The sequence below is a fragment of the Capra hircus genome, chromosome 9 (genome assembly GCF_001704415.2).
Source record: "Capra hircus breed San Clemente chromosome 9, ASM170441v1, whole genome shotgun sequence".
NCBI lineage: Eukaryota > Metazoa > Chordata > Mammalia > Artiodactyla > Bovidae > Capra > Capra hircus.
Genome location: NC_030816.1, coordinates 2640210 through 2663876, shown reverse-complemented (window position 1 = coordinate 2663876; position 23667 = coordinate 2640210). Strand labels below are relative to the sequence as shown.

The following is a 23667-nucleotide window of genomic DNA, read 5'->3' as shown; positions in this document are numbered from 1 at the left end:
TCTCAGCTACGCTAGCACCTCCTTACTCAAAGACACCTAAAGATGCTTGTGCCCACACTCTCCTTCCGGGTGGCACTCTCAAATCTGTGATGTCCCCCATGGATTCGTCATCAGGCCTAGCCCCTCATGAAGGATAAGGATGTCTGGGACATGGTTCAATCGAAAAGCTGCTAACTGGTGGCAAGTCAGCAAAGTGCTTGCTGGTTAATGTCTTCCAGGCCATGGTGACATGATGGGATCTGCTGTCCGAAAAGCAGTCAATGTGATTATGGTGGTGGTGGTTTAGTTGCTAAGTCACGTCTGACTCTTGTGACCTCATGGACTGTAGCCCACCAGGCTTCTCTGTCCATGGGATTTTCCAGGCAAGAATACTGGAGTGGATTGCCATTTCCGTCTCCAAGTGTGATCATATTTAAGTGCAATTCACAGTTAAGAAATAAACTGAGGATTCTCCACAGAAGTGAATGAGCAACACTGCTTCAGATCTGGATGGCCACACCTGTATCTACACACCTTCTTTAAACAATCATATCCAGTTCCAGGGCTTTAAACAGAATCTATATGTAAGTGATGGGCTTCCCTGGTGCCTTAGTGGTAAAGAATCTGCCTGCCAATGCAGGAGACATGAGTTGTGATCCTGTCAGGAAAATCCCCTGGAGAAGAAAATGGCAACCCACTCCAGTATTCTTGCCTGGGAAATCCCATGGATGGAGGAGCCTGGCGGGCTACAGTCCGTGGGGTCACAAGAGAGTCAGATATGACTTAGCCGCTAAACAACAACAGTTATGTGTGATACCCAAATTTACTCCTCCAGTCTGTAACACCACTGAATACCCAGGTATCTGCCTGCATGCTGGACACCTCCTTACGGAGATATTTAACAGATGCAACATTGCTATTAGTATTGTGTTACTATTACTCTGTTCCACTACATTCCTTATGTCAGTAAAGGCACCAGCAACATTCAGTTCAACCTGGAGTCATCCTCCGTTCTTTCAGCTCCTTCCAAATCCTCATTACCCCCTAATCCTACAGGCTCTACCTCCAGTAGGTATCTTAAATCCACCCACTTCTCTGTAGCTCCTCTGCCATCCTGGTTAAAACCAACATGCCTTTTACCAGGACTCCTGTAATTAACTTAGTTGCCTACTTCTACTCTTGCCAACACTCACGGATCACCAGAAATTCTTTTGAAAGTTAAGTCTGATCATGATATACTGGCTGCATCAGGGCATGGTCCTCTTGTGGCCCCAAGGCCCAGCACGAAGCAGGCAACTCAACATACACTGAGAGAATGAAAGAATTGTTCACAGTTTGGTCCTAGGAGGAACTGAAAGGTCTTCAAGTCTAGGTTTGAAATGAAGCTCCACCACTGTCTGACTAGCTCTTAAGTAAGTTAGTTAATCTCTCTGATCATTATCTTCATCCTTACCCATAAGTGACAATATCACTTATCTTACAGAATTGCTATGAGGATTAAGTGACATAAGGTTGAGACCCCCATTCTAGTGGCACCCAACTGTTGCTATCAACACTATCTTCTTCCCTTACATTTCCCCACAGGCTTTTTTTGAGGCCACCAATAAATTTCAAGAAAAATGGTCTTGTTAAGTTCTACATACAAAGGGAAACTACAGGACAGTTAAGAGGGGTCATTTAGGAATCATTAAATATCTGGGGGAGAATCACAATAAAGCAAAACCCGCACAGTTCAAAAAAGAACAGCAAATTTCCTGGAACTATTCAAATTGTTTTCCCATTTTGAACCACTTGCTGCAGCTTCCCAGTTAAGACAACAGACTTAAAGGAGACTCAAATGCATACATCTACTGTTGTTCCTTCATCAAACTCCTAAATCTACTGCAAAAATGTTCTTTAAAAAGGTATCAGTCCACAAGGCGGGGAGAACCCAAGAGACGACGACAACAACATTCCGGAAGCTGGGAAGTGAGCGGCTGGAGGACAGCTGACTCAGCACACCCGAGAGCCAAACCCCAGATCTGGGCGGAAGAAAGACAAAAGACAGCCCAAATTATACCACTGACACTCAAGAGACTTAAAATGACAGTCTTCTAGGAGCAAGGGTGAAAAGAGCTCTAACATAAGGGAGACTACACAGAAACCCTCTGAAAGAGACTTTCTAATGCCAGCCACACGCTCCATACACTGGGCAAACCCCTCCTCTCTCCCATCTTTGCCCCAAGAGAAACCTAGAGGTTCCTCTCCGAAGGAGACAGAAAAGTGTTAGTCACTCAGGCATGTCCAACTCTTTGCGACCCCATGGACTGTAGCCCGCCAGGCTCCTCTGTCCATGGAACTCTCCAGGCAAGAATACTGGAGGGGGTTGCCATGCCTTCCTCCAGGGGCTCTTTCTGACCCAGGGATTGAACCCAGTCTCCCACATTACAGCTAGATTCTTTACCGTCTTAGCCACCTGGGAAGCCAACAGAAGGTCTCTGGAAAGAGAAACACCAGGAACAATGAAGGGTGTGCAGACCAAAACTTCCTGACCAAACTTCACAGGCCTCGGAGCCCTCTTCCTGCGGAGGCCTCAGCTGGGCCTTCCGAGTCTGTCCAGTCCTTGTTAAGCCTACAGAGGCCAGTTTAGCAAGAATGCTGCTAAGCCTGTTTAGGGAAATTCCCTCACCCTTGATATCTTATCAAGTTCCTCATCCCTCTGATACATAAATCCTTAATTTGCCTTCAGCAAAAGCCCCTTTAGTTCAGTGTAGCCCCCTACCTGTGCAGTTTCCACTTAAGATTTTTGCATCCCCTGACCCCTGCTCACTGGCTCCAAGTCCCCAGCTGTCTTTGCTGTATTCCAAGTGGAACTCAGTCTCTCTCCCTACTGTAAACCCCCTATTATAGACTGACTGTATGTGTCTGCTGTGCACTGCATTGTATTCTTCTGAATATTCCTATGTTGCAGCCGTAATCCCCCTGTGACTGTCAGGAGACAGGGCCTTCAGGAGGTAATCCTGGTTACATGGCATCACCCAAATCCAACAGGACTGGTGGTGTGGGGAGTGTTAGTCGCTCAGTCGTGTCCCAACTTTTTGCGACCCCATGGACTGCAGCTGCCAGGCTCCTCTGTCCCTGGAATTCTCCAGGCAAGAATAATGGAGTGGGTTGCCATTTCCTTCTCAAGGGGATCTTCCCAACCCCAGGACTGAACCCAGGTCTCTGCACTGTAGGCAGATTATTTACCATCTGAGTCATCAGGGAAGCCCCAACAGGATTGGCAGCCTTACAAAAAAAGGCAAGCGAGCCATTTCTCCACTCAGTGTACATATGTAGGGAAAGGCCCCGTGAGCGTCCAGCAGAAACGTAGCTATCTGAAACCCAGAGAGAGTCCTCACCAGATTCCCACCATGCTGGCACCTGACCTCAGACTTCTGGCCCCCTAAGTGTGAGAAAATAAATGTTTGTCTAAGCAACCCAGTCTATGGTATTTTATTATGCCAGCACAAGCAACCTAACACACTTTTATGGTCCTAAATAAAGCTGTATTTGTCATCTTAACAAGTGTCAAGATAATTTTTCTGTAAGAACATAATAGCAGAAACAAAATGCTTATTAGGAGGTAAAAAAAGTACAGTTGAGGCAATTTTTTTTTTCTTCAGAAATCCAAGGAGGGGAGAAAAAGAGAAAGTGGGGGCAAAAAAGAAAAATAAAAGCAAAAAAAACAAAAAATGAGACAAAGATTTCAGCATCAAAATACCAGGAAAAGCAGATATCCTGCATCCTTCAAAATAAAGAGGAGAGAAAGCTTTGAAATATCCAAAGAAAACTCACCAGAACTGAAAGCCCTGATTTTCCAGAGTCTAACCAAAATGCCCATTAAATTCTCAACAGAGTAACTGAAAACAGATTCAAAAAAAAAAACAAAACAGTCAAATTTCAGAACACTAGAAATAAAGAGAGGTTGAACATTCCCAGAGAAATGAGAGGAAAAAGGAGGAAAAAACCTGAGTCACACCCAAAGGATTATGAATCAAAATGGCTTCAGCAGCACTGAAAGCAGGAAATTAGTAAAGCAATGTCATTAAAGTTCTGAGGGAAAATGATTTCCAACCTAGAACACTTAGGCAAGTTACCAATTCAAACTGGAGCAGTGTGACTCCAGAAGAGCTACTTTGAGCACCGTTATCAAACACACCCATTGCCTTTGAACCAACCCAGTCTGGCCCAGATTCTGATCTGAACTTATCTTACTCTGTGTCAATGCTATGACTTGTATCTGGAGGGGTGCTAGACACTCACTCCCCCTTCTATTAAATTAAATATTATTTTATATCAAGGGCAAAGTAAAAAAGTGAAAGTCAGCTGCACAGTCGTGTCTGACTCTTCACTCTTTGTGAGTCCATGGACTACAGCCTATCCCACTCCTCTGTCCATGAAATTCCCCAGAAGAGTACTAGAGTGGGTTTCCATTTCCTTCTCCAGGGGATCTTCCTGACCTGGGGATGGAACCCTGGGTCTCAGGCACTGCAGGCAGATTCTCTACCAACTGAGCCACTAGGGAAGCCCATCGTGGGCAAAGTTTTCACTAGAGCAAAACCTCTTTTAAAATAACTTTATCTAATTATTTCTGGAATCCTCATTATTTATGACATAAATTATCTCTCATGAATGAAGTTTAACTTATTCATTCCATGAAAAAAAATTTTTTTTCTTTTAGATATACTACTATTTGGCCCCAGAAAATCATTCAGAACACCAATGCAATCAACACCCTTACATGTCAAGAATGCCTGCATAGGAAGAGCACTTAAACAAGCGCTACTGTACTAGAAACCAGAAACACATTAAAGCTGACTACATATGCACAAAAATACGAAGGGAAAAAATGATAAGAAGCACTGGGGTTGGCTAAGCAAATTTAAAACTCCTGAAATTCTTTAAGTTATTCAGGAAGAGAGGGAATGCTCTATAGTACACTATCATCAACTGAAAATTGCCTCATTTTCAGTACTCACCCGATGGCAGCTTTTTATAAGTAAGCAGTTCAGTAACCAACAGAAAAAACCTACAGACAGTAATCTGTAGCCGTTGAGAGGTACGTTCCTAACTTTTCATTTAGGCTTTGTTGAAAAGTAAAAAGTGTATCACCAAGAGACTCCTTATCGAGCAAATACACTGGAGACTAGGGTGACAAATACATTCACATCCATATTCTCTTTTTTTCTGCAACTCCAGTGATGATCCCAATAGCGAGCATGCACGACAACAGAATGCGTAGACCCAGACCACCACACACGGGCCACTGCCTGCCATGCCACCATCGCCTTCAAAGATAGCCCTCTTAACATTCTGTAACTATGATCATATGACAACGCCTTGTTTCAAGTAGCGAGGGCATCAGGAACTGAGCACTAGCAGAAGTTAATTTAGAATTGAGCTGAAAGAGCGGGCGTAAGATACCAAAAAGAAAGAAGCATTAAACAGGGTGAGAAGCAGCCTTACAGACTGTCTCCCACAGCCACTCATTCTGTGAGTTATTACTTATTTGACCACCTGCTATATACCACAGACTGCTAAGTGCTAAGGGTATAATGACAGGCCAGAAACAAGCAAAAAGAAAAAAGACATGGCCTGGCTTCATGAAAGCCTTCCAACAGTAAAACAATCACTTGGAACAGAGCAGTAAACCAAACTGGCAAATATCGCTGCCCTCCAGGATCTTAAATTCTAGCTGGGGGTAAGGGAGCTGCATAGATGTATCAAATTTGCTTTCTTAAAAGACTACTCTTTCATCTGGCCAGGCCCCAGCCCTGCTGATCAAAGGAATATTGCGTGCACCTTTGGCACACCGCTTTAAACTGGCAACTTCTCTCGCGTGTATCAGTGTATCCTCAAGGCAATTAGCTTCCCTGGTGTCCAGACACTGAGAAACCTGGGCACCAGGGAACCGCTGGCCGTGGTGGGTGTGCTTTGCGTGTTTCGAGCACAACCTTTCATTGAGCATTTCATTTCAATTCCATAAGAACTTATCTGTAGAGCAAATTTCTCAAAAACATTCAGCAGGTTTCCCTTCTGTCACTAACTTATCTTCTAAAAGCTTTCCTAGAAAACATTTCCCTGTTAATCTTGTTCAGCTACTTATACAACATGGGAATTATTTAATTGCAATTATTTAATTGCTCTAATACTATATTATGAATTCACTAAACATTCGTATTAAAATTTATCATGAATATTTTGGTTTTATCAGCAATAAACATTCATTAACAATGGGGAGAAAATAGCCACCATTAAATACAAACTCTTGACAAAGAAGTAAAATAAGAAAACATCTCAAGATCCAAAAGTTGACTATCTCAATGAAGAAGTAACTCTGGAATTCACTCATTCATTTTTTCAGTGCATACTTACTGAGTACCTACCAAGTGCTAGCTACTGTTTTAGGCTTATATACTGATAAGAAAATAGAGTTCTAATGTTTTTTAGTCTAAGACAGCTCTTAGTCTAAGGAGCAAGCAGGCCAGCTATGACACTGCTCCTGGTCTTAGTAGTGCTAGATCCAGCGATCACAGCCATAGTCCTAGTGAGGGATGGTTTTAACAAAGGTTATACAGTACTTCCAAATATAACTTCAGAAAGCCCAATGCACCCACTGGTGTCTAAAGCTAAGTCTATTACCCCTTGATTCTTAGATGTAGCCTCAGAACACCAAGGTTAACTTTAGCTTAACCGGTATAGCTAAAATTAACTAGCTAACAAACAAGACAGTAAAAATATAAAAGCAAATATTTTATTAATAAGGTTATCATGTGGCTATATTTAATATCTTAAATATTTAAGATATCTTATAAGGTTACTTGAAAACCAATACAATGAGGCAAATTTCTCCAAATAAACATAATCTGAATTATGAGAACTGGTTATTTAACGTTCTTATAGATTTTCAGAAAAGAATTATAACTACATTTAAGAAATAAACTTCTACCTAAATTACTATCACAAAACTGATTTTAATTTAGACATCATTCAAATAACACATGTAAACAACCTACATTAAGATAAGCTGGTCACAATTTAGCTCATTCTAAAGAAAGTTCAAGAAAATTAGAGATACCAAGGGACCATTTCATGCAAAGATGGGCTCAATACAGGACAGAAATGGTATGGATCTAACAGAAGCAGAAGATATTAAGAAGAGGTGGCAAGAATACACAGAAGAACTGTACAAAAAAGATCTTCACGACCCAGATAATCACGAAAGTGTGATTACTCACCTAGACTCAGACATCCTGGAATGTGAAGTCAAGTGGGCCTTAGAAAGCATCACCATGAAAAAAGCTAGTGGAGGCGATGGAATTCCAGTTGAGCTGTTTCAAAGCCTGAAAGATGATGCTGTGAAAGTGCTGTACTCAATATGCCAGCAAATTTGGAAAACTCAGCAGTGGCCACAGGACTGGAAAAGGTCCGTTTTCATTCCAATCCCAAAGAAAGGCCATGCCAAAGAATGCTCAAACTACCGCACAATCGCACTCATCTCACACGTTAGTAAAGTAATGCTTAAAATTCTCCAAGCCAGGCTTCAGCAATACGTGAACTGTGAACTTCCAGATGTTCAAGCTGGTTTTAGAAAAGGCAGAGGAACCAGAGATCAAATTGCCAACATCTGCTGGATCATGGAAAAAGCAAGAGAGTTCCAGAAAAACATCTCCTTCTGCTTTCTTGACTATGCCAAAGCCTTTGACTGTGTGGATCACAAGAAACTGTGGAAAATTCTGAAAGAAATGGGCATACCAGACCGCCTGACCTGCCTCTTGAGAAACCTGTATGCAGGTCAGGAAGCAACAGTTAGAACCGGACATGGAACAACAGACTGGTTCCAAATAGGAAAAGGAGTATGTCAAGGCTGTACATTGTCACCCTGCTTATCTAACTTATATGCAGAGTACATCATGAGAAACGCTGGGCTGGAAGAAGCACAAGCTGGAATCAAGATTGCCGGGAGAAATATCAATCACCTCAGATATGGAGATGACACCACCCTTATGGCAAAAAGTGAAGAGGAACTAAAAAGCCTCTTGATGAAAGTAAAAGTGGAGACTGAAAAAGTTGGCTTAAAGCTCAGCATTCAGAAAACGAAGATCATGGCATCTGGTCCCATGACTTCATGGGAAATAGATGGGGAAACAGTGGAAACAGTGTCAGACTTTATTTTTGGGGGCTCCAAAATCACTGCAGATGGTGATTGCAGCCATGAAATTAAAAGACGCTTACTCCTTGGAAGAAAAGTTATGACCAACCTAGACAGCATACTGAAAAGCAGAGACATTACTTTGCCAACAAAGGTCCGTCTAGTCAAGGCTATGGTTTTTCCAGTGGTCATGTATGGATGTGAGAGTTGGACTGAAGAAAGCTGAGTGCTGAAGAATTGATGCTTTTAAACTAGTGTTGGAGAAGACTCTTGAGAGTCCCTTGGACTGCAAGGAGATCCAACCAGTCCATTCTGAAGGAGATCAGCCCTGGGATTTCTTTGGAAGGAATGATGCTTAAGCTGAAACTCCAGTACTTTGGCCACCTCATGCGAAGAGTTGACTCATTGGAAAAGATTCTGATGCTGGGAGGGATTGGGGGCAGAAGGAGAGGTGATGACAGAGGATGAGATGGCTGGATGGCATCACTGACTCGATTGGACGTGAGTCTGAGTGAACTCTGGGAGTTGGTGATGGACAGGGAGGCCTGGCATGCTGCAATTCATATGGTCGCAAAGAGTGAGACACGACTGAGCGACTGAACTGAACTGAACTGAAAGAAAGTTCTATATTCTTCAGAGACTAAACATCCCAGTTTATTTCAGAAGCTCAAATTTTCTTTCACAGATGTTAAAATATCAGAATAGAACAGCAAGATATTCATTACGCCAGGTGATTTAAATTTTCCATACCCTGAGACTAATAATAGGATTTTATTTATCGTCCAATGATTACATCCTGACCGCTGGATAATTAGTGCTAGACTTAAAAGCTACTTCTGGAAAGTTTGTTGGTCTTTCAAAAGTGGAGTCTGTGAAAGACTGAATACTTTTTCACTTTCTCCACCAACGGGAAATGTTAGCCTCCCAATAAGTGGCTAATGAAAAGGACAATCATATTTCAAGAAGCCACGTTGGTCTTCAAGTTAAAGAGATGCCTTTTCTCTAGGGTCACCCTACCTACGTAAAATGGCCCCACTCTGCTCAAAGTAAAATATTCTGCAGCTTAAATTGCAGGCCCTTGTTCCCTGTGACTCAAATTTGTCAGGAAGTAAAAGTTTCCGTGTGAGCAAATCCACAGTCTAGACTGTACAATATCATTCATCAAGATGATAAGAAGTCGGAACATCCTTTAAGCCTTTAAACACATCTGTGACATCTCTGGCATTTGAACTCTCCAGGAAATCAACCCTGAATACTCACTGGAAGGACTGACGCTGAAGCTCTAACACTTTAGCCACCTGAGGCAAAGAGCCAACTCATTGGAAAAGTCCCTGAAGCTGGAAAAGACAGATGACAAGAGAAGGAGGGAGCAACAGAGGATGGGATGCTTGGATGGCATCACCGACTCGATGGATCTGAGTTTGAGCAAGTCCCGGGAGTTGGTGATGGACAGGGAGGCCTGGCGTGCTGCAGTCCATGGGGTCACAGAGAGTCCGACACGACTTAGCGACTGAACGACGGCAACAAAAATGTCCCAAAACAGGAGTTGGATATTTTCACTTATGAACAGCAGAGTTGTTTTAAGAGGTGGCTGCAAGACCAATCCAATTCAGGCCACTGTTCTCCTGAGACAGGAACTCTTTAAACAAACAAACCAATCAGGAGGAGTAAACTCAGAGAAACACAAAAATTAAACAGGAAGGGGAGAAGGTGCTGCTCCACTGTCATTCCCGTCGCCCTCCCCTAAGCGAGCCGACATGGTCCAGGATACTCGGTGAAGCTCTCAGGTAATCCATGAGACTGAGCATTCGTTGGCTGGTTTCTTTTGGCTGCACCAGGTCACGGCTGTGGCATGTGGGGTCTAGCTCCCTGACCAGGAACCATCCTGGGCCTCCTGCATTGGGAATATGGAGTCTGACCCACTGGACCACCAGGAAGTCCCAGTGCTTGTTTGTTTAATTGTACTAACGAGGGTTGTGTGTGTGCATGCACGCACATGTGTATCACACAGAACAGGGACTGAAGGCACGCTGACTTTTCTTCTCATTCAGCCTGTCAAAGGAAACTGCAGAACCACAACGTCGCACAGACCTTCACGCACAGGCGTCACACTGAGTCACTCCCACATGTTCTCTCAGTTCACTTTTACAGCTCTGGGAGGCAGGTACTGTCCCTGTTCTGAAAGTGAGGCTCGGAAGCTTGGGCAAGTTAGCCAGATAGAGACAACTGAGAAACGGGTGTGGAGGATCGAATCCTGTGCAACTACGGCCAAATTCACAGTCAGTACGCTGCACAGCTCTGCGTCATCAGGGTTGTTGGGCACGTGGTGATGTCTATTAGTCACTAGACCTGCATAAACACCTAGCTGGATAATACTGTGCTGTCCTGATCTGTTTTTTAATGGCATAAGAAACAAATGAAAGTTAAAAGATATGCATGAAAAGGCTTTATGAAAACCTTCTTACTACTTCTTTCATGAACATTAAAACGTTTATTATTTCTTATTTGTAAAGTCTTAACTCGGATTTAAATCCTTCAATGGGCAGACTACAGGGAAGCACAAACCAGAACTTTTTTTCGGCCTGGGTGCTCTGTGCTGAAAGACAAACACGATGCTTGCTGCTGTTCCTGTTGTCCAGTCACTAGGTCGTGTCCGACTCCTTTCAACCCCACGAACTGCAGCACGCCAGGTTTTCCTGCTCTTCACTAAAACATGATGATACGTGGAGTTAATTCTGTCTGCCAGTTAGTACTGCATTCAAGTGACTAACAGAGAGTCAGAGGGAAAATGAGTTTTCACTGGAATTTTCCATTTTATTGATTCAGTTATATTTTTATATTATTCTTTCTGAACTGCTACATCAGTAAAAATCATGCAATAAGAATGTTCAGATATTCTAACTGACTGCAACTACGTCCCACCCTACTTTACAATATGCTTTGAAGACAGTATCTACCAAAATACCTGTGAAAATTCAATTCTCACTTTTTAAAATAATCAAACATTCCCGAGTTTCCCTCACCGCATCGACTCACCATCCTGCATCTGTGCCCATGTACTCTGCTTTCCGGTCTATTACTGAGGCTGAGTGAGTCTTCCTCAGACCTGAGACCAGCTCCTCGATTTATCCACCAGATCCTACCCCCTCGGCCACACAAAGACAGAGCTGCTATCTCTGCTGCCTGCCCATCTCCCCCTCATCACAACTGACTACCCTCCAATTCACTGTCCACACTCACTGCCTCCATTTCCGCTCTTCTCCTCCCCTCTCGAGCCCCTGCCTTAGCAGACCTCATCCCTACGCTGGAGGGTCACTAGAGAGCCCGCCACACTGCTAAGACACGTGACCAGGGCTCAGTCTTCATACGCAAATCAGCAGCCCCACCTGAGCGCTTAGGCCTCGCCCCTGAAGCAGCTCCTCACAGCTCTCAGGGTCCTGAGCTCGTCTGGTTTGCTCCCTGGATTGCCTCAACTTCTCTGGCTGGATTCTCCTCATCTCCTCAAGGTCAGAAACTCTTGGAGAATCAATCCTTGGGCCTTTTCTCTTATCTACTCTCATCCCTCATCAAGTCTTATTTCACCTAGTCTTAAGGCTTCATGCATTAACCCCCCACAAGCTGACAACGCCCAAGTTTCCACCTCAGCTGACTCCTCTCCCCTCACTCCAGGCACCCAACAGCCACAGCCTGCTTCGCATTGGTTCAGTTCAGTTCAGTCGCTCAGTCATGTCTGACTCTTTGCGACCCCATGAACTGCAGCACACCAAGCCTCCCTTCTATCACCAACTCCTGGAGTCCACCCAAACCCATGTCCATTGAGTTGGTGATGCCATCCAACCATCTCATCCTCTGTTGTCCCCTTCTCCTCCTGCCTTCAATCTTTCTCAGCATCAGGGGCTTCTCAAATGAGTCAGCTCTTCACATTAGGTGGCCAAAGTATTGGAGTTTCAGCTTCAGCATCAGTCCTTCCAATGAACACCCAGGGTTGATCTCCTTCAGAATGGACTGGTTGGATCTCCTTGCAGTCCAAGGGACTCTCAAGAGTCTTCTCCAACACCACAGTTCAAAAGCATCCATTCTTCGGCGCTCAGCATCACTCTTTGGGAAAGGGCAGCCACCTGGACCTTCTACCCTAAAGTGGCCTCCGACCTCCCCTTCGATGCATTCCTCTCTTGGTCTTCTCACCCCATGGCCACGTCACCCTCACTCGTGTATGAGCCAAAACCTTGAAGTCCTCAGCTCTCCTCTTTCTCTCCATTCTCTGTCTAGTTCTGCAAAACCTCTTGGCTCCAACTTCGAGTTCTATCCAGAACCTGGAAGGGTCTCATCAGTGCAACGGGCCCCGCCCCAGCCCGAGTCCACACGGCCTCTCGCCAAGACTGCCGCCGCGGCATCTGACTGGGCTCACCTTCTCTCTCCTTCGCCCACAAGGGTCAGGGCTGGCCCTGCCGTCAGTCGGATCCTTTTATAACTCAGGCCAGTGCCTATCTCTGCTCCACTCTCTCCAAACGCCGCCCACCACTCACGGAACACCTAACTCTCCGCAGGGGCCCACAGGACCCTTCACAAAAGCCCTCCCTTACCCCGCCCCTTTGACGCTACCCCACCTACTACTTCACTCCCGCTCTGTGCTGTTCCTTGAACACACTATTAGTGTTACTCAGCCATGTCTGACTCTTTTGCAATCCCATGGAGTGTAGCCCATCAGGCTCCTCTGTCCATGGAATTCTCCAGGCAAGAATACTGGAGTGGGTTGCCACTCCCTTCTCCAGGGGATCTTTCCAATCCAGGGATCAAACTCGGGTCTCCTGCACTGCAGGCAGATTCTTTACCAGCTGAGCCACTAGGCATGCGTCTATTTCAGGCCTCTGGTCTTTACCAGTGCAACCCCTCTGCGTGAACGACACTGCTTTCTCCAAACTTCTTCAGGACTTTGCTTCACTGTCACCTTCAAAGGGAGGCTTCCTTCATCACCTCACTAAAAGAGAAACCCCACCCATCCACCGAAACCAGCACCCCTTAACACTCCCCTCGACTTTGTTATTCATATAGTACTCACCATCTGACATACTAATTATATGTTTTGGTTATTTAGAATATCAGCTTCTTCAATCCAGGGGCTTTATTCACTGCTATAAATCGAGATGTTCAGAACAATGCTTGGCACAAGATAGGTATCTGTTAAACTGACAAATTAATTCTATAGTCTCACCAACCATAAAATAGCTAGGGTCATTGCAGTGAGATTCAAAATCAAAAACTGAGAAAGCTGACGCTGCAGGGTGCCTACTCCAGTCCCACCAGAGCAAGTAACAGGCTTTCTGGAATACTGAAAGCAGACGAAGGAGAGCCACGTGGACCTGACGGCCCTCCAGATGGGAACTTCGGTACTTTCTCAGCAGCTCCCAGGTCCAGCTGCTGATCCGTTAGGGAGCACACCTCATGGCGGGTGTTTCTGAATGGTATGTTAACCCATTCAGTTTGTTCAGCCTCACACCAATTTTCTGTTTTCTTGGGTTAAAGGTAAGAGCTGACGTCACATGTCTCCTGTGACTCCAATACAGAGCGAACAAGAATCCAAGAAGAAGGCGGTGAATGTCACTGGGACCCAGGCAGTCGTGCTCCGCAGGATGTGGCCCATGAAGCATCCTCTGATGCAGTGGGACTCACTGCCACCGGAGCTGGGGCTCCAACAGAACACTCTTAGTAGCCCCAAAGGCGCAGAGGAAGAAGGTTTCAACAGAGCAGAAACTCTGTTTTAACTTTTAATTAAAGTCACAAAGTAAACATATCTCAGACACTAGAGTTAAAAAAAAAAGCAAACAAGCAAGTGTAAGAGAAACAACAAATCGTTTCCACAAAATCAGACTTCAACCAAATGTCCTAGGATTATGAGGTGGGAGCCTGAGTCAACAATACACTGTTCAATAATATCTTCTAACAGCAACTGCACCAGGTTTGGAAGGACAAACTGACCATATTTATGGACTTCAGGAGTCATTCTTCCTTCTCGACTACCAACCACTAACAGCACACGCAACCATACAGCACTAAAAAGTTAAATCTCTGACAAATCCGTTCCAAAATAACTTGTACGGAGAATACTGAGTGATTCAGCTAATTACATTTCTTCTCACTGTTATATCTGGCATAACTATACTTATCTTGTGGCTTCCCAGGCAGCTCAAATGGTAAAGAATCTGCCTGCAATGCAAGAGACCTGGGCTGGATCCCTGGGTTGGGAAGATCCCCTGGCGAAGGGCAAGGAGACTCACTCCAGTATTCTAGCCTGGAGAACTCTATGGACAGAGGAGCCTGGTGGGCTACAGTCCATGGGGTCGCAAAGAGTCAGACACCACTAAGCAACTAACACCTTCACTTCTCATACTTATATTAAATAATAACCATTTGAAGTAGTCATAGGATGATGAGGCTGTGTAAGTATTTTAGAAACATGCCTTCCTACAAAATACAATTTTTTCAGCAGATAACATCAAACAATTATGGACCAAACATAACACATCCTAAAAACTTCAAAAACTTCAAAGTTATCTCCCAATGCCATTTAAAGATTTCATACCAATTATTTCACAGCAGGATCGGGGAGAATAACTAAGGTGACAATATCCCAGAGGCCCAAATGCAGGGGTGAGGAGGGAGGAGGTCAGAAAACCAGTACTGCAACGCTCCCCCAGAGTTATAATGTGGGTAAAATTAGCCTACATCATCTTCTCTTTCCTCACCTTTCTCCACTTAAGCACACTAACTCAGGCATCCACACAGGCAAAAAATCAAGACACAGTGGCTATCTTAACTCCCTGAAGTGAAGATTCAAACCCCAACCTACACAAACCTTACTTGTTAGTGAGTAAATTAGGAAGGGGGAAAAAAAACCAAAGGAAGTATTTTCCTGCTTTATAAACAAGTCTACATTTGCCTGCCTTATAAACTCCTAGGGCTTATACATTTTTAGAAACATTAATTTGAAAATTTCAAACACTGATGACATTCACAATGATCACGCTGCTTCTGGATCTACCATCCTTGTTCCTCTCCCACCTACAAACGCCTGTGTTCTTCCCAGGCCCTGCTGTTCTACACAAATAAGAGACCAGAGACCAAAGTAAGACAGTCTCATATGTGAGCATTAAGACAGGACGACTCTGGCCACCTGACTGAAGTCAACGTGGGGGTGAGACTTTAGACAGACAGAGTGATGTAAGCTGGGTTTCAAAAGTCCAAGGACTGGTGGATTCATGTCAATGTATGGCAAAACCAACACAGTATTGTAAAGTAAAATAAAGTAAAAATAAAAATTTTAAAAAAAAGGCACAGAAAAAAAAAAAAAAGTCCAAGGATTTCAACAAGTAGACAATCGGGGAGGGGCATTCCAGACAAATGAAAGAAAAAGGAAAAATTCAGAACTGCGGAACTGAAACTGGAGGGTACTAAAGAGAAAAAAAAAAAAGCTGGCAAGACAGATCCATGCCAAAGTATAAAGGGCCTTAACTCTTAATTCTGTATTCCACAGGCAATGGAGAGCCATCTGATTAGATCTGCATGAGAAAGATCACTGTGTTCTGATAGAAGAGCCTGTACTTAAGAAACCAATACGATGAGAAGAAAAAAAAAAATCCAAACTGAAGCAGTGTCAGATAGAATGACAAAATAGGATGGAAACCAGACAGCAATAAATAATTAGTGAATGCATGAACAGACAGAAAGACAGAACAGGTTTAGTAACTGACTGGATGTTTCAGACAAAGTTAAAAGAACACTGACTGTTACAATCGGTTGGACTGTATACACCCTCCAGTCAGATATATTCATTGCTGGCCATCCAACCTAGCAATTCCCACAAATGTGGTGGAAAAGTAAGTTAAGGAAACAGGGTAACACAACAGATTCTCAAAACATGGACAAAAACACAGAGATTTACCAGTCGGCAAAGTTTAGGTGAAAATCAAGAATCTTTTTCAAGGTAGACTTTTATTAAAAAGTATGAGCAGCAAAATAAATCAAACACTGTAATTGGGATTTCCCTCAGTGGAAAAGTCTGCTTGGATTTTTTTGTTTTTCTGAGCAAGACTTGAGACAAACACAATTTATACACTGCTATGATCCCTCATACAAAGTGTTTTATGAAACTACAACGCTTTTGTCAAAGCACTTAAAGGGTTAAACAATTAACTTTTCACAGACAAAATCAATTAATCATTCTAAAACTGTAAAACCGTGACTGCACAATCCAAACATTCATACATCTTCCCAGCTCATAAAACAGGACATCTCAAAGAAATGCTACTTCCAGGGTTAAAGGGCTTCAGTTTCCCTAAACAGAGTGAAAAGTAAGTGAGCTGTTTTGTTTTTTAATCAGCTCTCACAGCGAAAACTCTCTCCTCCATCGCACTTTGGGCATTTTGCCTTTACTCCAACATAGCTATGAATGGTTTCCTTTAAAGCTGCTGCTTTCCACCTACACCAAAATTCAATCTTGAGTTTTTACAGTATCAACTTTATTTGTAAAGTTCCTAGTTGTTAAGGTCAACTGAGTCCAAAGACTTTAAATCAGAGTAGTCCTTGTCCTCAGTTACTATTTTTATAATCACATGCATCTTGTGGGCATAAAATTACACAGTAATTATTCAACAATTAAAATTCAACTCAGCTACAATTTAGTCTCAATTCACAAGAATTACTGTCCTGGAATAGAATTTGCTAGAATCACTGAGTACTCTTCATGAATTTCTTCTCACCCTAATTTTGGTCTTCCTTTCCGTCAGTTTAAGCTGTTCACTTCAAGTTGCATGAATTACAATCTTCCCATGAGTCCTATGTAATACTGATAGCACTTCATGATGGTGCACTTTATATTAACTTTTTTTTAAATTAAACTGATTTTAAAAGAACAGAGTATTTAAACCAAATATACTATTTTAGAAGGCTTATATAACCAACCCCAGGGCCCTGTCCTCCTCTCTCCCCTCCCAGCCAGCTGCTCTCTAGACCTGCCACCCAGCATCACAGAGGTGCCCTTCCCTCCTGGGTACACACTGGAGCCCATTCACGTCCACCTTCATACCAGTGATAGACTGAACACACACACACACACACACACACACACACACACACACACACACACACACACTGAATTCTAGGATGAGAGTCTTTTCTCTTCAGTATTTCAAAGGTGTAACAATTAGCATCCAACGACTGTTCTGCCTTTCAGATTCCCCATCACTTAATATTCCTTTTCTTATCCCCTTGGAACTGCAAGCTTCAAGGGTTGAAACCCTTGAAGGATGCGTTCGGTGTGGGGTACTTGGATTCACTGAGCTATACACTCAGGAGAGGACGTTCACGCTGGGGTCACAAGTCACGCGAAAGTGACAACTCCTCCAGTATTACTTCTTTAGAAAGCCTTATTGTTCTCTTTCTGACAGCTCTATAACCTGATGCTGCTCCTCCGAGTCCGCTCCCTTTCTCCTCCTTTCCAGCATGCATCCCTCACCTCTTTATTCCACCTAAATGTCCCCCATTCAACTGGCTAGTCCTGTCGTCAAAATTTTTGTTCTGTAATCAGATTCCTAATTTCCCTCCACCATCTTGGTTTCCTTGTTGTGTGTTTTCCTACTGTTTCTGTTCTTTCTCTTTCGTAGGAAGGCTTTTCCTCAACATGTTTATTTTCCAGCGTTTACAAGGCAGGAGAAGGCTCTGACGGGAAGCTCTGGAATCGCCCGGAGGGCAGTCTTCATTCTCAATTGCCCAGGCAGGACTCCGCCTCTCTGTGGGCAAGAGCCGCAGGCAGTGTCTGTTCACCTTAGTCTGGTAAAGGTCCGCTTTCCAGACAACCCGGCCTCTGTCTCTCGTGAGACAGTTATGGAACTGGAGGCCTCGGCTCTTCACATGCAGACTTCCAGCCAAGCGCCCCATCCTCTGCCCCGAGCCTCCAGCCTCACTTCTGCACTAACCGAAACCCCCGAGCCCGAGGCCTCACAGGGATTCTTCAGTTTGATCTAATCTGCTCTTGTTGGGTTTTGTCTCTGCAAGATCTTAGAATATAGATTCCTCCGCTTAACTAAGTCAGTTTAATGCTCCTTTATCCAAATTTGCTGAAATTCCTCATCTACCACTGCCTTAATATTAGCACATTAATAATTACTTAAGAGTTGTTTCTTAACTTAACTTTTTGAAGTTTGCCATTAAATGGCTTCCCTGATGGCTCAGCAGTAAAGAACCCACCAGCAATGCGGGAGACACAGGAGACACGAGCTCTATCCCCGGGTCAGGAAGCTTCCCTGGAAGAGAGCTCGGCAGCCCACTCCAGCATTCCTGCCTGGAGAGTCCCACGGCCAGAGGAACCTAGTGGGCTACAGTCCCCAGGGCTGTAAAGAGTTGGCCATGACTGAAGTGACAGAGCACAATTAAATGCATTTCACGTAGGTAAATTCTGGTGAGCTCGGTGACTTGTACTCTACTTTTCATTATAAAACTGGGATTGTTTTCCCTAAGAGGAAAGAGGCTTAATCCCAGGGTAGAGTAAAACCATTTAGTATCTTTTAAATTTTTTAGTCATAAAAAAAACCTAGTTTCACAGAAATGTTAACTGAAATACTCAAATACATACAATAGATGAAAATGCACAATAAATGAAAAATACAAGAACCAGAAGCCAGCAGAACCACTGCTCCTGCCCATCACTCTTCACATGCTGTGCCCACCACGTAGTACCAATCCCACAAAAGGCCTACAACCTTTGCAGTTTTGCTTTACTTCAGTATTCTCAAATACTACATTCTAAGATTCAACATTTGGATAAAAACAGATGTAGAAAGATGCAGGAAACTTCAGAGAAACCATGTGTGGGGTGGTGCAGTGCGCGCGTGTTCACTCTGAGTAAGCATGAGAGAAAACATCAATGTCATCTTTTGGCAAGACAAAAATACAGGTTTGGGATCTTGAATTCTCTGGCACAAATTCTCCCTTATTAACTCTGTAAAAGTAATTATACAGTCCAACCTATCTTCTAGAGAATAATCTAATTTTACACTGTTAACAAGATACTGACAACCCATGTCATCATCCAGTGTACCCCACTAGTATAAACACAGCAAAATCAGCTAAAACACGCTAGATTGGATCGAGCCATTCAATAAATTCATCTTACCTCAAACCTTAAAAACCAAGAACCAAGTAACAACAGAGACTGGTGGACCAACTCTTCCGCAGAATATCAGAATTAACTGTTTCCGCAATAATGAACAATCAGTGACGTATGTTATTGTCCTCATTTCCAAAAACAAAGGCAGAGAAAAGTTACGTGACTCATCCATAGCCATGGAGCACTGGACACCAGAACAAGGCTACTCTGTGTCCATCCATTTGCCTTTCCACTAAACTGCCAGCCCTTCAACCTTCCTTCAAAGACCTGTTTCTATCAGAGCCACAAGAAAATTCTGCATTTTAATATATACTACTTAACATTCAATTTTTGTTTCTTCCCCCAAAAAGATTCAATTATGCACTTCTAAATATATTGCTGACAGCCATTCAGAAACAGCAGATAGTGTGGCTCAAGAGAAAACTTTTTAAATGTTCAAACCAAATGCTTCATAATTAATCTAAGATTCTTATATCAAAATGAAAAATACTTTTTTCGTTCTTATATCAGCTGAAAAATCAGTCTCTTTGATGAAGTACTTTCAGTAGTGGAATAAAATCAAGAGGAAAAGATTTTACAGCATCTCTCTATTATTATTTAAGTGCCAAAATTATTTTTACCATCTAATGTAATATATATTACTATATTTTAATGATATACCATAATTTAAATTTTTTCAGAGATTCGGTTTCACAGCAGATACAATTTTATCCTACCATTAACAGGATCATAAACATTATACATATTAAGTTCATTAATTCTTCAAAATATAAAATCTCATCTAAGAAAACAAAATAAACACAAATTGAGCAACAGATCAAAATAAGAAATTCAACAGGACTCCAAAATTTTTCTAACTATAACGATTATTTTTTATAATTAAAAATTTGGCCATTATGCTACTGCAGAAGAAAAATAAATCTAGTAATTAAAAATGTCATAACAGTTGCATAATTAAATCTGCACTTTATAATTTACTTATTGCCATAAAAAAATCCAGCAACTTCACATCAATGATAAGGTCCTATAAAAATTAATGTGAACAAGTCTGCAATCTAATACCCCGAAAAATGCAAATTAAGATGAGATACCATTCTTGTCCACAGAATTAGAAAAAAACTTTTACTGTAATAACTAATGTTGAAGAAGTTATGATGGAACTTACATCTTTAAGCATCATAGTGAAAAATATAAACTGGTATTACAGGTCTGTGCAGAGCTGGTGGTTAGTACTCTCGCTTCTACTGCAAGGGGCAAGGGTTCAGTTCTTGGTTGGGGAACTAAGATCCTGTATGCTGTTTTAAGAATGCTCAGACTTTTCTTATTTCTAGGCATCTATACTTAAGAAAATAATGAGAAGTTTAGCTAAATTCTCTAAAGTACTTACAAAAAAAGAGACAATGAAGAGAAAAAGAAACCAGAAAAACAAAGAAAAATCTTCGAAATAAACTATCTGTTTAATAATAAAGGACAATTAACTAAATTATAGTGTTGTGTAATTCAGCATTTGAGGGGTCAAAACCACAGGTCTGAATATCCAATAAGAGCCACTCTGAAAAACCATAATATAGTGATTTACAAAGGAGTGATACCAACCAACACTGTTATTGTGAGGATTAAATGAAATACCACATATCTCAACAATCATAACATGTACTTTTTTCACGTGCTAACATGTTTGGAACTAAGATCTATTTACAATCAATGGTGTGTCATGATTTAATTGGCAGTGTTTCTTTTTCTCTTTCAACAGTACATAAAATAATTAGGTACTTTAGAATTGATGGTTATTAGGATGGAATTTCGGAGAAGGCGATGGCACCCCACTCCAGTACTCTTGCCTGGAAAATCCCATGGGTGGAGGAGCCTGGTGGGCTGCAGTCCATGGGGTCGCTAGTAGTAGGACACGACTGAGCGACTTCACTTTCACTTTTCACTTTCATGCATTGGAGAAGGAAATGGCACCCCACTCCAGTGTTCTTGCCTGGAGAATCCCAGGGACAGGAGAGCCTGGTGGGCTGCCGTCTATGGGGTCGCACAGACTCGGACACGACTGAAGCGACTCAGCAGCAGCAGCAGTAGCAGCAGGATGGAATTTAGATTCAGTGAAACACGGCAATGGACTGCAGAGCCTGGCTCAAGTTTGAAAGGCGTAGCACGCAGTACAACTGACGCCTTGATCCAGTCATCTGGATGGCAAGTGAGCCTGCAGAGCCTCCGGCCGCCTCCCTCAGCCCATCAGGTGAGCCGATGGTAACACACAAAGGACCTCCCATTACTGTCTTCAGTTAAAGTCTACGCTGCATATGAAGGAATATCACGTTTCCTTAACTGTCTTCATTTCTTTAAGAGCATGGCAAATGCTTATTTCTTTGGGTAACTATTTTTTCTCACCTCCTTCTCCAGCCATCCTCAACCCAAGTGTAATACTCCAGGCTGAGCCAACCCCCAAGCCACTGCTCTCGATCAGCTTCCTCTGACAAGATCATTCCAGAACCAAAGCTCTGGCATCAGCTCTCTCTGAAGATTCTCCTGCCTCAGCCCAATCTCTTCCCCCCCACTCTTCCTCATATTTGGTCCCACTTTATCCCACATAAAATCTTCCAATAGAGCATGAGAAAATGTTATTATACTAGTGTTTACTTAAGCTCTTCCCCCTACACTGAAGCACCTAATGATGAGGACATCTGATGCGTATATGTGCATCCTCAAGCCGAGGGCACAACAAATGTTCTATAAATGTTGCACACAGAGGGGTTTAGAGCACAATGTACATTACTTGCAGAACTAACTACACCTTGTATACTCCAGAAATACAACTGGCATCAGAAATAAACTTTTAAGTCCTACATGTTTGTCATAAAATATGAAAATAGTCCAACCTTTCTTATATACTTAATTTAGCCAATATTTTCTCGAAACAGTCAAGGAGTTAAACCAACACATATTTTACAGAGCCCTCATACAAAGAATTCCACAATTCATCCTCAGGATAGAGCAAACTTGATGATAAAACTCACAAACATAGATACAAAAATCCTAAACAAAACATCAGCAAAGCAAATCCAGTAATAAATAAATCACAACCATATTTCATTTGTTCCAAGAATGCAACTTTGTTTCAATATTTAAAAATCAATGAAAAGATACTCCAAAGTATAATGGATGGCAAAAGCAGTACAGAAAATAATATTCAACACTGTAATCATCAGAGAAATACACCTTAAAACCCCAATGAAATACTACTATGCATCCGCTTTAGGCTAAAATTTAAAAAAATGATACTCCCAAATGTCAGCAAGGATGCAGAACAATTAGAACTCTCATATACTATTTACCATACTATCTGAAATCCTACTTCTAGGAATTTGCCCAAAAGAAATAGCCACACAAAGACTTATAACCAAATGTTTATAGCAATTTTTTTTAATTGCCCCAAACTGTAAACAATTCCAGCAACCAGCGACAGATGAACAGAGAAACAAAAATCTATACGATGGAAAACTACTCAGTAATAAATAAGACTGAAGTGCTGATAGCCAACAGGAATGAAACTCAAAAGCATTAAAAAAAAAAAAATACACAAGACACCAGGAATATACAGTGTTAGATACCATCTACAGGCAAAATGACTCTAAAATAACAGGAATCAGATTGTGGAGGGGATCATGAGCCGAGGAGGGGGGATGGGACTGACTGCAAAGGGGAATGAAGGCACTTTGCGGGGAAAGGGAGCTATTCTAAATCTCAAACGATACTGCTCAAAAAGTGAATTTTATTGTATGCAAACTATACCTCCAGTAAACTTGAATTTATTTTTAATCAACTATTAGGATTCATTTACACTACAAACACCTGGTAAAATTCAACAGCCAATTGTGATTTTTATTTTTTTTTTAAAAAGAGACCCTCAGAAAACTAGGAAGAAAACATAAAGTCCTTAATTTGATCTAACCGACTGTGAAAAAAGAAAAATGATGCGTATTGGTTCAGCATGGAAAGCTTCTCCTTGAAAGCAAACACTGCGTAATAAGGAAGCCTGTTACCACCACCCCACCGTTTCAGCTGAGGTCTTAGCAGACTCAGTGAGGCAAGGAGAAGCAAAAGACATGGGGGTCGGGGGTGGAAAGGAAACAATAAAAGTCTTATTTACAGACCTGACTATATACAAAAGATACTTTTCAAATCTACAGATAAGTTATAGGAACAATAACTGAGTTAAGTACATGTGTGAAATAAAGATCAATGTACTGAGTGGATTACATTCTTGCACACAAACAATAGTTTAAAAATTAAAAAATTTCAGGGACTTTCCTGGAGGTCCAGTGGTTAAGATTTTGCCTTCCAATGCAAG

General features: G+C 42.3%; 1 protein-coding gene across 3 annotated transcripts in view; it reads right to left on the bottom strand.

The window, feature by feature from the left end:
* The window catches only part of MYO6 (myosin VI), a 159579-nt gene that overhangs the window by 102769 nt on the left and 33143 nt on the right, over positions 1-23667 (bottom strand). The window lies entirely within an intron of this gene.